This window comes from Benincasa hispida, chromosome 12 (assembly GCF_027475165.1).
Source record: "Benincasa hispida cultivar pf3 chromosome 12, pf3_genome.v1.1, whole genome shotgun sequence".
NCBI lineage: Eukaryota > Viridiplantae > Streptophyta > Magnoliopsida > Cucurbitales > Cucurbitaceae > Benincasa > Benincasa hispida.
The window spans coordinates 72,286,217-72,304,288 of record NC_143489.1 but is presented as its reverse complement, the minus strand read 5'-3'; the positions used below and the strand labels follow the sequence as shown (position 1 = coordinate 72,304,288).

The following is an 18,072-nucleotide window of genomic DNA, read 5'->3' as shown; positions in this document are numbered from 1 at the left end:
ACATAAGAGCATATATTAAATTTAGACTGGAAAATGATATAAGATGATCATGGCTGAGAGAGAGGACAGAAAATTGACAAACCTTAGACATAGTTGGATATCTCTAAACTATTACTTGGGTTTGAGAGAACCCATGAGTACTAACAAGTTCATTAACATTCTTAGACCATGCCAGGTTGCACACCTGTCACAGAAAACAAAGATACGGTTTACGTAAATTTTGACATTAAAGTATGGCCACTGAAGAAATATTCTCCAGATAACAAATATTTTAAGTAGGTTATTCAATGATCCATCCAAACTTCAAGAGCAAAAAGATCTAAGGAGATTGATACATGTCTTGATACCAGACAAGAACTACTACCTTCATGGTATTATTTTGATGAAACCAGACAACATATATGCAAGGTTGAAAGCATAGCATTACAAAGGCTTCCAACCCACCATTGTTTACTCCAAAAAAGTCTCCCTATATTAATATTAATATTAGAAAGAAGTCAATAATCTAGAAATATTAGCAATTTATGTCGTCATAAATTTTTTTAAAAGTCCATACTTCTGACAATACAGCTGATATGTTAACAAAACTTGTTTCAAAGCTTAAATTGTTTAAATGTTTAGAATAGATTGGTTTTGAGCTTCCAGACACATGGTAGACAAACCGGTTAGAATCAGGAAGATCATGAAGATTGCAAGGCAGTGGAGTCAAGGTGGAGAATTTGAAGAAGCTTTGACTCAAATACCTCAGATTTCAGTTTGTTTATAACTAACATTTGTAACGGTCAGTTGATATATCCTTATAAATAGCACTGATTTCAAATTTGAATTACAGAATTATCATCATTTTCTTAGTTTCCTGCAAACAACAAATCTATAAGCAATCTTCATTAAGTAAAAAGAATTAAGATCTTCCCATACACGTAGGCATTCTTGTCGAACCACATAAACATTGTATCTCTTTCTTTCTTCCCTATCTTTCTTGTTCAATCGAGTAATTCTTTACTAGAAATTGTGTACCAATCATTTACATTTCAATTCACATCGAGTAATCAGGTTATCGAGTCAATCATGCATCGATTCATCGCTATCGAGTAGCTCTGAGTACATCGTTTTCACTTTCGAGTTGCACCGAGTATTGTTCAAGAACCATCGAGTAAGATCGAGTATTAGTTATGTTATCATCGAGTTGCATCGAGGGTTTAACAGTGACTAGCCAGACAAAGAAAGGAATTCTGATTAAGGATCGAGTAGCAAGCAGTCGAGCATCGAGTTCCGAGTATCGAGGATTTGGCATAATCATTCTGAGCCATTTCTTCATCTTTCCAATGTTGATCTTCAGTATTTGGGACTTGTGAAGGGTCATTAACCCAATATAACTAATAATAAATTTACCTCATAATACAATTTACTTTCAAGATCGGTTGTACACTAATAGCTTCCATTTCCTTCACCTTCTTTCCTTCCCTATGTGTGGTTGATGCACTAACAACTTTCTTCTCCTATGATATAAATATAACAATACAAATTAAATAAGTTAAAAATTATCATAACTAATAGTTGTACCTTAATGCATAAATTAAATAAGATAGAACATGAGTTTAACTGTGACCCCAACATTTGAATTTTGCTTCTTTCGGATTTTATTCTTAGAGCAACTACCATGCTCAGATCTTGGCGTGTTTTGAATTTGATCTTCTAACTCCTTAATGCACTTACGAAGTGCTTCATTTTTATCAACAATTTTTTTGTTTGTATCTTCTCTTTTCGATGTATGGAAGTAAATGGAATGTGTAATGAAACCACCCGCCCCACGTACGCGTCCATTATATTCTAGAGTACCTAAGGCTTTAGTCAAAACATCATTAGATGAATTTTTTTTTTTTTTTTTTTGGAAAGTGGATCTCCATTCTTTATGATCTCATCCTAAATGGAAATGATATATGTTCAATAACACATAAAATATTATAATGATTTCATGCAAATGTAACATTGGTAATCTTACTATTTGGTTGGCGACTTGTTGGACATCCCCATTGTCATATTCTCCTCTTTTGTTTGTTCGAGCTTTTTTCCACATATTAGCTCGTCCAAAATCACATTTGCTGGATGAAGGTAATTTTTTCTGCATAATAAACATATTGTTAAATATAAGAATATTTGTAAAATAGTTAAATTTAAGAATATTCTTACCATTTCCTCAGCAAGATTCACATAACCTATTCTGGACATCTGATGATTATACTTGTTCTTTTTTCTTCGTGCTTGTTGTTGATTTCTCACTTTCTATATAAATTTAATAGTTTAAAATAAAAATGACAAGAAAGTGGCAAATATTGATGTTCTTAATGAAAAGTTTAATACCTTGTACTAGGAGATAATCTTGATTCGAAAAACTCTTGCCAATTATGTGTTTCAATTATGTGGGAGTACATAGAAGGTGGTTGTAACAAAAGTTGGGGTTCATCCTTAAAAGATATATTGTGTTGTTAACCAAGACTTGAATTGATGAAATGCAACTCTTGCAATTTTGAAAATAGCCTTCTTACGTCTACCATCAGATATGAAAGCATCCTAAACATTTAAAAAACTTGATTATTACTTTTCAACTAAAATATTAATATAATACATCAACAAAGGAAAATATACATACCTCAACAATATTAAACAATTTTTCCTTTAAGTCAGCTGGCACACACTTCCAAGATGTATAGGTAATCGAGATATGGTGGAGTGCAGTAGATCCAATGAAAGATTCTAACTTATACTCATTGTCTCCAATCGGTACTCCATCATCATTATATTCAACAAACTTTTCTCCCCTGCACTTCTACTTTTTGTTACCTCGTGCATAACAGTCGGTCCTCACGTTCACCTTTTCTTTTTGTTTGGTATTTCATCTTGCTTCAGTTCCATATTTTCATTGACATTATCAAAACCAAGCTGCAAGTCCTCATCACTTGCTATCTCCATGGTGTTAGAATTATCTTGAAAAATAATAAAGTTTAGTTAGGTGTCAGATACAACAAAATTATAAAAATTAACTAGTAAGTGAAAACCCACCCATACATTTACTCTTTAGGAATCCATGTGCCTTTATAACCAACTCGTACATATATTGAAATGTTCTCATCTAAATCAATTCTAAATTCAATATCTAACATAGCTTTAGGCATTCCTTGACAATATAGAGCAGTATCTCTAAGTTCATCATCATTGTATTAATCCTCAAAATCTATTTGTGGTGGAGTAAGAACAATAGACCATCGACCATCACTTGGATCCTCAACATAAAACACTTGTCTTGCCTGGGATGCTAGTATGAAAGAATAATTCTTACAGCCTATTCTATTTAAGTCAACTAACACAAAACCAAGCTCATCAATTTTGATGCCATCACTCTTCTCAACCCAATAACATTTAAAAATGGCAACCTTAAATCTATTATAATTTAGTTCCCAAATCTCTTGTATTACCTCATAAAAGGACATATCTAAAATTATATGATTTTTATCTTTTGAGCTAGATACTTGCATTGTTTTGCAATTACACCACTATTTTGTACACTTTTATTTTTGTCATACGACTTTGTGTGATAGTGACATCCATTAATAACATAGCTATATATGTAGTCACAATTGGATGGGGACCATGGGCACTCCACCTCAAGTTATCTAATGCCTCCACATCTCCCATTTCAAGTTCATTTCCAACATGGGAGCCAAAAGGTTACATAATTATACTATAAGTGACAAAAGGTTATGATAAATAGTATATTTAATGTTCTACCTTTTGTCATAACCAAGATATGAAATTTCGATTATATTCATCTTGAATCTGTTTATGGTTTTTTGATCTATTTGAGAGTTGTAATTCCAATGTCATCATATATTTTCTTATGATGAAAAAAGAAAAAAGTTCAAATATAATTATTTTCAAATTCATGTATTTAATGAAATAAATAGATCTATGTCACAACTTACTCTATATATGGTTGTACATCAATTGTATTCTCCAAGACATATCGATGAGCTTGGTATAAGAGATCTCGTTCAGGTATTGAAGGAACTCCACTTGACAATGGCATACCAATTTCTAAATTTTCTGAATTATCTCTTAACTTTTGACACCCAAGTCCTATAGAATCTACTCCACATAAAAAATCCAAACAAAATTCAACAACTTCTAATATATAACTTTCAGCAATACAACTTTCTAGACGATGCCTATTCCTCACAGAGTTTTTAGTCACTTTCATGAACGTTTCAAAGGGATATATCCATCGTAAATATATACGCTCAGAAAGTTTGACTTCTTTAACAATGTGTACTGTGAGATGCACTATTATTGTGAAGAATGAGGGAGGAAAATACTTCTCTAATAAACATAATGTAATCACAATATCTTCTTACAACTTCTCTAATTATATAATATCTAGGGCTTTGTTACATATAGAATTGAAAAAAATACACAGACGAGTTATCGCATATCGAACATGTTTTGGTAGCACATATCTGATGGCAATGGGGAGCAATTATTTTAAGAGCACATGACAATCATTAGATTTTAGACCATTGAGTTTTAAATCTTCCATTGACATAAGATTTCTAACATTGGAAGAGTAACCCTCAGGAACCTTCATTTCTAATAATGTCTCCAAAACACAACATTTTTCTTCTCTAGTAAGAGTATAACAAGCAGGGGGAAGGAAGTTTTTTATATCCTCATTAATAGGTGTAAGCTCTAGTTGAATTTTTAAATCAGCTAAATCACATCTAGCATTCAATCCGTCTTTTGTTTTTCTTGGAATATCAAGAAGTATACCTATGATATTCATACAAACATTTTTTTCGATATGTATCACATCTAAGCAATATCTAACATGGAGATGTTTCCAATAAGGGAGTTCAAAAAAAGCAGACATCCTATTCCAACAACCTTTGGTACTTCATTTTGTGATATTTCTTCTGTTCTTTTTTTTTTCCCCTCTTTGAAAATCAAGATCTTTAGTTTTTTCAAATACAACCTTCCTAGAAAAAGGTTCTGGAATACTTCCAAGTACTCTCTTACCATCAAATGATTTCTTTTGACGTCGAAAAGGATGATTTTGTGCTAGAAATTTTCGATGGCCAAGGTATGCCATTTTTTTCCATGTTTCAGCCTTAATGAAGTTGTGTTATCTCCACAAATTGGACATACCTTATAACCTTTGACACTACATCCATTAAGGTTTCCATATGCTGGAAAATCATTGATCGTCCACAAGAGAACTATACTTAAGTTGAATAGTTCCTTTTAATAAGCATCATAACATTGCACACCACTTTCCCACAGAAGTTTTAAATCATCAATCAATAGCTCTAAGTATATCCCAATGTCATCCCCTGGTTGTTTTGGACCTGAAATCAATATTGATAACATCATAAACTTTCTTTTCATACACAACCATGGAGGAAGATTAAAAATGACCATCACAACTGACCAACAACTATACTTAGAGCTCATATCACTATGTGGATTTATTTCATCTGCTGATAATGCTAAACGAATATTTCTAGGTTCAGAATTAAAGTCCGGCCATATGATGTCAACTAACTTCCAAGATGGGGAGTCTGTAGGGTGACGTAATTTATCATCCATTTCTCTCTCATTAACATGCCAAGTCAGGTTTTTAGCACATTCAACACTTCTAAACATTTGTTGAAAACGTGGTATAGGAGGAAAATATCATATTATTTTGGTAGGGATTTTCTTCTTATTTGTGTCTTTACCGTATTTCCACATTGACTCACCGTATTCAAGACACACAATTTCATTGGCATATTCCTTTCGATACAAGCAACAATCTTTAGGACAAACATGATTCGTTTCATATTCCACTCCTAGTGCACCTAATATTTTCTTTGCTTCATACATTGATGTAGGGAGGTCATTAGTAGAAAGTAAGATATCCTTTAATGCTTTTAGTAGTTCTAAGAAATTAATATAACTCAATCCATGTCTATCTTTTAAGTTATACAACTTCACTAATGTAGACAACTTGGTGAACTTTTTGCATCCTTCATACAATGGATTCTCAGCATCGTTAAGCAACTTATCGAATATATGGGATCTTTTGAATATTGTTCATGATTAATTTCAACCATTTCTATTAGATTTCCAACATCATTCTCTTCATACCCACACTTGGGGTATTTTCCATGCAAGGATGAACTAGGAAGTTTCTCACCATGCTAAAACCAAATCTTATAACTTTCATCTATACCATTAAAATATAAATGATCTCTAATATCATTGCTAATGATCTCTAATATCATTGCTAATTTGCTAATATGTCTTTCAAACAATGAAGTTTTCCACACCCAACTCAAACTCTTTAGGTAATCTACTCTTTGTCATCCATGATTTATCCATACTTTTAATTAGCTAATATTGGAACTACAAAAAAATATTACAATATTCTAAATTAAATAATTCATACAACTTATAAAATTTGTATGGAATTGATATTTATAGAGAAATTAAGAACTTGAACTCTTAAAAATTTCAAATGTGTGCTAATATTGTAATGAATAGATGGTTTATTAAATTCAAAATCTTAAATATTAAATGGTGTAAAGAGCAACTACAACCAATTTTGTATTATGCTAAAGTAGAGACCAATGATTTCAAATGGGATCAAATGCTTTCAAATTCTAAATGATGTGCTAATTTATGGCTGGAGGACACTTTTCTTTGTACATTGTTTTCAATATAACGGCCAAACATGTGAGAAGACAATAAGATACTTTTTGGATGCATGTGTTTGAATTCTTCTATTCTTGTTGATAAGAAAATTTTTCAATTTGTTTTTTATTTAAGTTTTTCTGAAGGAAGACTTTGATTCATAATGTCTAATTTGTAATTAAAGAACGGTAATAATTACAAAAATGAACAGACAAACTTGAAACAGGGCACATGAAAATAAGTTGTAGACGCAATCAAAATGAAATAAAGCTTACCAGACGGAGGTGAAAATCAGAGGTCAGAAGGATGGAAGACGAGCAGTGGAACAAAGATTTAGACATTTGATTTCAAGAGAGAGAAGAAAATGTTGGGACAAAAGCAAGTAACGGAAGCAATTGTGCCGAATGCCGCAAACGAGGTGGAGCACGATGACGAAAAGGAGGAAGGGGAAGAAGCCTATAGTGAAGAACAACCATAGAACTCTTAGGACGCTCCACTTGGGATAGAACAACCATAGAATAGCCACAACACAGTGACTCTACTTGGGACACTTGGTTCAACTGTGCTTTTCTCACTACAGTCATTGGAAAACCAAGACATGAGTGGGAAGATTGGCTAGGGGATGAAAGGGAGAAGACGAGCGGCGCGATGGAAGACACGAGTGGCTAGGGTTTGAAAAATCAGATATTTTATTCGAAAAAAATATTATTAGGAAATTTTTTTATATTTTACTTGACACAAAAAAATGTCAAGTAAGAGCTTATATTACTTGACACGAAAAACGTGTCAAGTAAAGGTTCGCGTAAAAATATCTGAAACATTCGTCAATCTCCACTTTGTTAACCCTTTTACTTGACATTTTCTTGTCCAAAATTACATTACTTGACGTTTTTTCCGAAGAAATGTCAAGTAATTAAAAACTACAAGAGTCAAGTAATGTAGATTTTGTAGTAGTGATAATTGTATCAATATTTGTCTTTCATTATGATTGCCTTTAAAAATCATCCATGCATTAATTTTATGTTTATACTTCCTCAAATGTCGGTTTTACAAAAATAAACAATTTCAATTGATGCATTAACGATTCTTAAAAAAAAATTGTAATTAAGGATCTACAAATTTATACACTTATGAAATTTTAGGAGTTGAATTGATACAAAATTACAAAATCTGCTAAAAAGAAGAAAAAATTGATTTGAAATATCCTGCATTAAATGAATAACCATCGAAATTTATATATAAAAAAACAAAGTCAAAATTTGAAAATGTTAATAAAAAAGAATTAAATATTTCGAAAAGTTTGAAATAATAGTGAAAAGGTTAAATTGGTAGAAAATTAAAGTTAAAAAGTCATAACGAAATAATTCAAAATCTAGAACATTTATGAAATATATGATGTACAAAGGATTTTCGGCGTAAAAATCTCTAATTTCAAATATTGCATAATGTTCATATACACCTCGTGAATATAAAACCTTAAGGGGACGTTTGGGGCAAAGAGTTAGTTATTATAGTCTTAGGTTATTATAGTTAGGTTATGATAGTTTGTGTTTGGGGTGTAGATTATTGTAGTTTGGCTTATAATAGTATGTGTTTGAAGTGTAAACTATTTTAGTTCGATAAGAAAATAGTAAACACTATAGCAAAAATAAAAAAATGATAAATGTAAAATAGTAAAAACTGTAGTAAATAGTAAATACTGTAGAAAATGTGGGTTTTTAGTTATAGGGTAAAAACTGAAGTAGATAGTTATATTTTCTAAAATGGGGATACCTTGCTTAGAAAATATTACTATCTACCCCAATATAGTTATAGAGTAAGATCAATTACTTGTCGTTAGGATGGTCCCAACTTTTTTTTTAGGTATCGAACATAAAAAACAAAACAAAAACAATTAGTAAAAAACAATATTTATTCACTCTACAACTATGAAAGATAGTAAAATTAGTGATTTGAAATGAAATCTACCAAAGTTCATTTATGATGGGTTGATACCCTAAATCGTGTGGGTCCTGTACTTTGTAATTGTAAAGTACAAACAATTTATTTAATTAATAAAATATAAGGTATTTTATTAGATATTTAGTAGTGTTAACCCACAAAAACCAATAAACTAACATCCAAGGTTATCTTTTGTAGCTTAAACATGTATGTAGAGACATATAGGTAGATCATGTTTAAGTGATAACCTAAATGATCTGTAGTAGATGGATAAGACTGGATATATTATCCTAGTGACACTACGAATACGACCGACTTTGTAGATGTTACAATTGTTGTAAAGCTTTACAAATGATTTGATTTTGATCATTCATATAGAAACATATGAGCGGGTGTGTTCTATATAAAAGGATTTGTTTAAGACTGAAAAATGAAATGAATAGTCATTCTATAACACCGTTAATAATAAAGACTTACATTTCACCAGGATGACAATAGGTGACATGACTTGAATCCCGAGTGAGTTGTGCGCTCCTACCTATGAAGGTGATGCGTGGAATACTTCTTGATTTGTTGATGATTTGATATGCATCGTGTTGGGGATGATGCCCTAAACTCTCGTGTCCTGTAGTTTATAAACACAGTTTTGAACAAACGCTTGTGATGTATAATATATGATATTTTCTTCACTTATTGTCTATGAATGTTAGATGTTTTATTTGCTTTACCACAAACCAATAAACTAAGATCCCTAGTTTTCATTTGTAACTTAAGCATATATGTGGAGACATACAAGTGGATCATATCTTAAGTGATAACCAAAATGGTCTGTAGTATATGGATATATGAGGGAAACCTTATCCTGGTAACACTATGGATGCGGCCCGCTTTGTAGAATAGTTACAAGTGTTGTGATTTGCTATAGATAGTCTGATCCTGATCATTCATATGGGGACATGTGAGCGGAGGCGTCCTATACAAAGAGTTTGTATAAGATCGGACCACGAAGTGTTATAGTCTCGTTATATAACGCCGTTCATAACAGAGATTTCACTTCACTAGGATGACCATAGGTAACATGACCTCAATCCTGAGTGAGTTGAGAACTCTTGCCTTTGAGGGCGGTCCGTTGATTTGCATGGGTGCTAGTGGCCAGATCGCCGACTCAAACCTACCACCTTGGAGATTTATCTAATTTGGGAGCTGAGAATTTAGCTACACAAGATGAGATTCACTGTTTCCCCGAAGTAGTAGATAGATTGCTCCCTTAAGGGCTGATTCCGGGGCTTGAATAATGTGGTGCCACACACCTTCTCATGGCCTGAGAGGTGTCCACACATAGTAGGACTATGTTGTATTGTTTATTAGAGGGATCAGTGGTACTTAAGAAGTTAGATGTAACTACTGGGGCAAAATGGTAAATTGACCTAACTGTACTTATGAACATCTGTGAGGTTATCGTACTGTTGATTGGTTATATCCAATGGACACAGAAAAATATCTATGGTGAGAAGAGTTAAGTTGTTGGTCTTTAGTGGAATGCTTGACAGTTAACGGATGGTGGATCTTGTGGCTAAAGAGTTTAGTCAGCTATTTACGTACCGTTGGAGCTTCAAGCCATAGGTCCATAAGGTCCCGTTGGTAGCTCAATGGATTCAATTTGAGAATCAGTTTTTGGGTCAGTTTGAGGTGTTCAAATTGACAAGAGAGAGTTCGATTATATATGATATGATTGAACTCACTAATTATATATGATATGATTGACATTATGTTTGAGATACATTATTTGAAGGAAAATGATATAAATATGATTTATATCTAGTAGAGGAGAAAAGACTATGGTTAATGTATTGCATATGATGTGATACTAAATCACAGGTTAATGAATATAACATGATTATATTTTTGGACAATTATAGGATAATTATGCCAACATTTTCTCCGTAACCATGTGATAGTGGGAGGTTTCTTTCAATTTTCATAACTGAAGAATAAAATGAAAATCATTTTCATTTTGCAAAGATATCAGAGATATCACTTACGAGTTGTATACTGCCCATCGCATAGCAAACCGAGAGCCTACATGATGGCTCAACATTTCTGCACGATCTTATACACGTGCGCTTCTTTCTAAACAATCACATAGGATTTGCTAAATGATATTTTAGCTTTTTCCTAGACGATCGTGTGCCCGAGCGTTTACTAAACGATCTTCTATATGATCGTAGCCTATTTACTAAACGATCGTGTACCGCTTCTTGTGATCAAGCATCGTCGTAGATAGACATTAGCCTTCTCCCACTTGCTTGGTCGTGGTATACAATCTTCTCTTCCTCCTTCCCTCTACCAAATCCAACAGAGCCCACACCTCCTAGATTCTCATACCAAGAATATCGAGGGTTCTAAGTGTTGGTGTCATCCTCGTGCCATGTTCATATGGAGGTTGTTCGTGGGTAGACGATCGAGTTTTTGGTTGACAATTACTTGGACATTACAGCGAGAGCAAGAGGAGCCGTCCTTGATGAGAACAAGCTTTGCTATGAAGAAAGGTTCTTCAACTGGTACGATTTCGGTCTCTGGTTATTTAGTTTTCAAAGCATGTCAGAAATTTGTTGTATATTGCATAACTTGTCTGTTAGATTGTAAATGCAGTAATTCTATCACAATGAGTTTGTAACAATCTCGCTTCTGCTTAGACATACTCTTTTATAAGAGTTCCTTCATATTGATGGTCATGCACTGATCATGCATTGATAAAAAGAATATGCATTAATAGTAGATACAATGATCACACGATAATCTAAAGGATATGTAGTGTGTTAATCGATTATGCGATGACTATGTGTTCCTACTATAAGTTTTCTTGCTCTCTCGTCAAGTATAATGAGAACGCAAGTTTCTCGAAATGATCTGAGATTGAACATAGGGACTTGCAACTAAAGGATACTTGTAATGTAATGTGTTTGAGGCGGTGAATAAAATTAAAAAAGAAAAAAATTAATTAGCGATGCATAACTCCTACTCCTAGCTAAACAGACTAAGCAATGGAAGTTTGACTATGAGAATTGGTAGAGATGCAGCAACTGTTGATGCGTAATGAGGTGCATAGAGAAGTAGAGTTGAGGGAAAATTTCACCAAGTCATTAAGTTTGGTCGTAAGGGTAATCCAGCTCACCACACTAACACATCGCACACCTCTCGGTGGTTAGCCATATGCTTATATCTCTATAACACATGGTTGCGTTGAGCATAAGATTATTCCTATCTCTAGGAACACTGTTCACTTTGCTTAACGAGTTCCACTACCTTTCTTCTCGAGCTTCAAGGCTTTATTTATAGAGCTCAAACGCCGACAACATTGGTAATCCCACTCTGGATCACTGTTATTCTTATCGTGGTAGATGAAATGTCATCATGATCTTATCATTTTGATACTCTCAAGGTATGCGTTCATGATTTTTTCTTCTAAAGTATCAACACATTCCTCCTACTTTACGATCATCCTCCTATCATGGCTATCACTCTGTAGTTGCAGCATTTCCATGTCATGAAGATCAATGCATGCGATCAACTTTGGGATGGTTTGGGATCAACGCATGCGATCGATTCTTGTGACAGCAATTAAAATAGACATTTTGACACAGAATAGCGCATGATATGGGGTTAGCAGGAATTTTCAGCGCTGATCGACGCTAACTCATTTTTGCACATGAATCGTTAGTCATTTTAATCCATATTTTACTCATCAACCTTCATAATTCTAAGTAAAAGGATGTAATAGCTTGTACAAGCTATCAGAAGGCAATCCTTTGATTTATATGAGTGAGAGTGGCCAGATCGCTGACTCAATATGCCTACCATTTTGGGATTCATCTAATTGAGAATATGGGAACACATCTACACAAGATAGAATTCACTAATAAGTAGATAAATTACTTCCTTAAGGGCTGATTTCGGGGCTTGAAAAATGTGGCACCACATCCTCTCTTGGCTAGAGAATGTTGTGGTCATAGTTTGACTATGACTTATTGTTTATTAGAGGGATCAGTGGTACTTAAGGAGTTAGATGTAACTACAGGGACAAAATGGTAATTTCGACTTAGCTGTACTTATGAGTAATTTGTGAAGGGTCATCGTACTGTTGACTGGTTATATCTAATGAACACTGAAATATATATGTAGTATGAAGAATGCAGCTATCAATCTTTAGTGGAGTGACCGAAAGTTAATGGATGTTGAGTAATTTAATTAAAGAAGTTTAATGAATTATTCAAGTGTCATTGGAGCTTCAATCTATAGATCCATAAGGTCTCCTCTCTATAGTTTAACTTGGATTATTGAGAATTAATTTTGGATTAATTTGAATTGTTCAAATTAATTGATGGAATTAATTATATATGATATACTTAAGTTAAATTAATTATATGTGATATAATTAATATAATGTATTTGATACATTATAGTATAAAGTTTATTTTAAGAGGAATTAAATATTTAGATATGATTTAAATATTAATTGTATGGATTAGATTTATGTAATTAAATTTAGTATAAATGTGATTTATATTAATACCATATATTATTGAGAGAAGTACAAACTATAGGTTATATTATATTTGACATAATATATACTATAGGTTATATGTTATATTTTGATATAACATATAGTTATAGAATAATTTAGTTGTTTAAATTAACTTTTGGTTTTAATGTAAATGAATTTAATTTAAACTAAAGGGAGGGAGTTATTAAATAACTTCCCTCCCCTTTTTTTTTTCTCTAATCAAACGTGTGATGGTGCGAGGCTGGAGGATCTTCATCTTCCTTTTTTCTTTTACGTAGAGTGACTCTGGTTTGTTCTCTCTAAGAGAAAATACACAGTCTCCCATTCTCTCTTAAGAATTCTTACTCCCTCCCCCAAAATTAACAGAGCCCAGTCCCATACAACTCCTATAAATCTCAACCCTTAAAGAGAATACAGAAGACTCTTTTGTGGTGATGTCCAACCAAATAGTGATTTGGTGTTTACTGTGGTTTTTGGTTAGTTTTCGCATTCTAGGATTTGTTTGTGACCGGTTGAATAAGGATTTCGTGAAGATTAATTTGACTTCAAGGGTAAGGTATCTTTTAACCCTAATTCTCTTCTCTGTTTAATTCTAAATTAGCATGTTGTAAATTCTGTAATATGCATAATGTGTTTCTTTGGATTTTAATTCCTTGTGAAAATGAAATTGGGACACGATCCACGTTTCCGCATTGAACCTCACAATCCTTTTAATTTATACGTAAAAATAGCTGCAAATATTCCAAAAGTATTATAGATCTAAATTTTTTGCCACAGAGTAAAATGTATTATTAAATTGAGTTAGATTAAGTTATCTTCTTCCAATTCAACATAATTGTTTGCCTTTTAATTTTAAATCTAAGTATGGGTACGTAATTGAGACGTTGGCATATTATCAATTAAATAACTCAGGATTGTATCAATTTAAATTCTAATTTGTAAAAAATTGTATCAATTTATATTTTTTTCTTTAAAATCTTAGGAAAACATCAAGCAAAACATATATTTTGTATCAATTAAACTCCTAAATTTACATAAGTTAATCAATTTTGACCTTTCGTTATGATTAACTTTAAAAATCATCCATGTATCAATTTTCACACGTGTGTAGATTTTTTCAAATGTTGGGTTTACAAAAATAAATAATTAGTGATTCTCAAAGAAAATGCTAATTAAAAGTTTTAAATTGACATAATTATGGAGATTTAAGGATTTTAATGGATACAATTATAAAATACGAAGAATCATTAGTTCTTCTTATGCTACTTTTCAATAAGTTTTTACCTAATACTCCAAATTGATGTTGATGTTGACACAAATATGAGGTCTCAATTTAATAAAAATGTTAATGAAAATATTGATAAAATGTTGATGACAATGAATATTTATAACAAAAATTATAAAAATGTGAAAATCCAAAAAAACTTATTTAAATTGATAAATAAACATTTTAGGCTTTTTAAACCTATTATATGTTTAGTATCTGTATTATATTTATATTAGTTACTATTTGTGTCCTTTTCATTGTCTTTTATGTTTCATGAATTTTCTTACTTGACTTTACTTCTTGTGAATATCACGTCGATATCAAACTCATAGAATGATGAAATATCTAGACATGTCGAAAAAAATTCAAGGGTAAATATCAATTTATACCCTTGAACTTTAGGGTTGTATCAATTTAAACCATGAACATTGGAAGTTGTATCAATTTAAACCCCGAATTTTCATAAATATATCTATTTAAACCTTAAATTTATAAGTGTATCCCATTAAAATATAATGGAGAGTTTAAATTGATATAACTATGAAAGTTGAGAGTTTAAATTAACACACTCATAAAAGTTGAATGTTTAAATCGATATAGTTACTAGTTTATGGTTTTAATTAATGAAATCTAAAAATTTAAGAATATAAATTGATATTCCCCCAAAATTCAATATCATGGTTGTAATCTTATCTATAAAGAAAATACCAAAATCCCACAATAATTTGTGTGAGAGATCATTGTTATAATTTATTAATTTTTTAAGATTCTTTTACTCACGTGGTCCTAGATAAGATTGATCAGATGTTGTGAAACATGTTCCTAAATATTGTTTTTATGTATGGTGGTCCTAGATATTGTTTATACATATTTGGTAGAAGGTTACTGAAATTACATTAATGATGTACTGATGTGTAATAAAGTATACCAGGCATACTCCTACCATAACTCATATAAAAATAATTTTTAAAAAATATATGTAATTGACAAAGTACATAATTAATATTTCACAAATATCTTAAAAATTAGTAATATCACGTAATTAAATTTCAGCAATATATATTTTGAAATACTTTTAACTTTTTGATAGATTTTCACTCATTTTTTAATTTCATAATATTTTTAAATAAAAATATACATCATTTATTAATTTCCTATTAATTATAAAATTATTTTTAAATATACAAAAATGATCAAAATATCTATAAATATAGTAAAATTTTATTGTCTATCTGTGATAGACTGCGATAGACCGTGATAAACCGCGATAGACTACTATATGTGTCTATTTGAGTCATAATAGACACAGATAATGGTTTATCACAGATAAACTGTGATATTTTGTTATTACTTTTAAATATTTTCAATAGTTTTGTCATTTAAAATAATGTCCCTTATATAGATTTTATTTTTTGAAATATCATTAATTACATTACCTCTCATGATCAATAAAGTTTTGGAATATTTAATTCTTTTCTTATTAATACCATTTTTGAATTTTGACTTTGTTTTGTTATTTATTAACTTCGGTCGATATTCATTAATTGCAGAATATTTCAAATTAATGTTCCTTCGTTTAAGGAGATTTCATTTATTTTCTTCTATATTCATAGCTGAAAATTAATCATGTTTTCATAGAGATCTCAAATATACATCAAATAGATACTAATAATGAAAGAAGATGAATCCAACAACACCAATTTACAACTTTACAATGGCTGGTTTTACATCTTTATTGTAACTGCCTGATATGTGAGATATAAATATCAGATCAGATCAAAAACTAAAACTATAAGCAAAAACTAATCTGTAAAGTGTTGTAATCCTTATATGAAATTCTTCACAAGTTTTTCTTTCCGTGGATGTAGGTTTTGTTTAGTGGAACCATGTTTACCCATGTGCATCTTCTTCTTCCCTTCATCTCTTTACTTCTGTGTATGTAGATTCACTCTACAAACAAGAGAAATCACCATTAAAATCAAACTATTAGAAAGCAAGCAAGTTGACAGAGAGAGATTGATAGCTCTCGAAAAGAGCTATAACTTTTAGCTTAACTCAAGTTCGTTATTAGATTTTTAATATTAATCATCCTATTTTGTAGGTATCGAGCAATTAAAAGGTAGAACCGAGCATTTGGAGCAAAACAAGGTTAATTTGAAGCAACTTGGAGTCAAATTAAGCATTTGAGCTTCAAAGAAGAACAAATGACCAAAATACCTCTGTTAGGAGCGTCGCAACGCTGGAACATGCCTAAGCGTAATTCTTGTCCAACGCTGAAAGACAGTAGCTATGGATACAGGGTAGTGTTGCAACGCTCTTCCTAACGTTGTAACACTATGAATTTTGACGGAATTCTTAACGTTTGCACACGCGCCTCTTGCACAACTTTCCTTCACGTGTGTTGATCAGATTATCAACGTGGTTTCCTTAACAACCAAGTTTCTCACCAACCTCTCTATATTTGGGCTTCTCTCCTTCTGTTGGACATAAGTTGGGCCTGAAAACAAATAAACAAACCCAACAGATAAATATATTGGAAAATGTAAATACACATCACATGCATATATCATGATTTATTTTTTGATGTGTTTACAAATATACTGAAAAAATGTAGATATACATCACATATATTGTTCGATATATGAGACGACATATTATATACATTGTTGTTTATTTCTGAAAAATTCAAATATATAGTGATGTATATATCAAATACACCTTGATTTCTCCTTCAAAGCTTTTTGCAAATTATTGCTTTCATTTGTGAACCACAACAATTTTTTTTTTTTTTTAATTTTTTGAGAAACTTTCCTTACTTTTATAAGTTTTGAAAAAAAAATCGTTTTGGAAAGTTCATAGACAAGAAATTTCACTTTACATGCTTCTTTTGGTATTAATATTATTATATATATTTTTAAAAATAATTAATGGTAAGAAAGATGAAAAGGTAAATGGAGCAAGACATGAGTGTAATTAGACAATTGTATAATTAGACCTATTTATTTAAGTTATATGTGTAGAAAGCCCAAATAATTATTGTGGAATGTTTCGAAAACATTGCAAGCCAACCTTTTGCGAGATAGCATGGTCTATGAATATTCTTAGATTGAGTTGAGTTGAGTTAAGTTTTGTATTTTTTTTTTTTTTTATAGATTAATTCTAATTTTTTTTCTTTTGATGCTTGTTATTCTATACCTTTATCGTACGGTTCTCAAATGATGCTAATTTTGAAGGTAAGTTTCTATTTTTTAGACACGTGAATGCTTATCGTTCATTCAATGTCTATCTTAATATATATGACAACTACAACACTTATTGCAAAATGGGACTGATTTTAGTACTCAGCGACATCAAATTGAAGGTACAAATGTAGGGCAAACATAATGAATCAAGTGAATATTGCCTTAAAAAAGATAAAAGAAAGAATCAAGTGAATATAGTATGGAATAAAACTAAAACAAAAAAATTAATTACCACGGTTACATTTCAACTTTAGTTTTTAAACTCTCTTTGGTCTCGGAACTTTCAAAAGTTTGTAATAAATTCTTGAAATTTTAAATGTGAGTCAAATAGACCC

The 18,072-nt window shown here is 31.4% G+C and overlaps 1 long non-coding RNA gene across 1 annotated transcript; it reads right to left on the bottom strand.

Annotated features, from left to right (window-relative positions):
- Positions 1-16,105: 16,105 nt before the first annotated feature.
- LOC150032184 (uncharacterized) lies at positions 16,106-16,853 on the bottom strand. The gene is made up of 2 exons (XR_016525516.1): positions 16,713-16,853; positions 16,106-16,445 (listed from the first exon to the last, which is right to left on the bottom strand). It is a non-coding gene; the product is annotated as an uncharacterized LOC150032184 (long non-coding RNA).
- Positions 16,854-18,072: the final 1,219 nt, after the last annotated feature.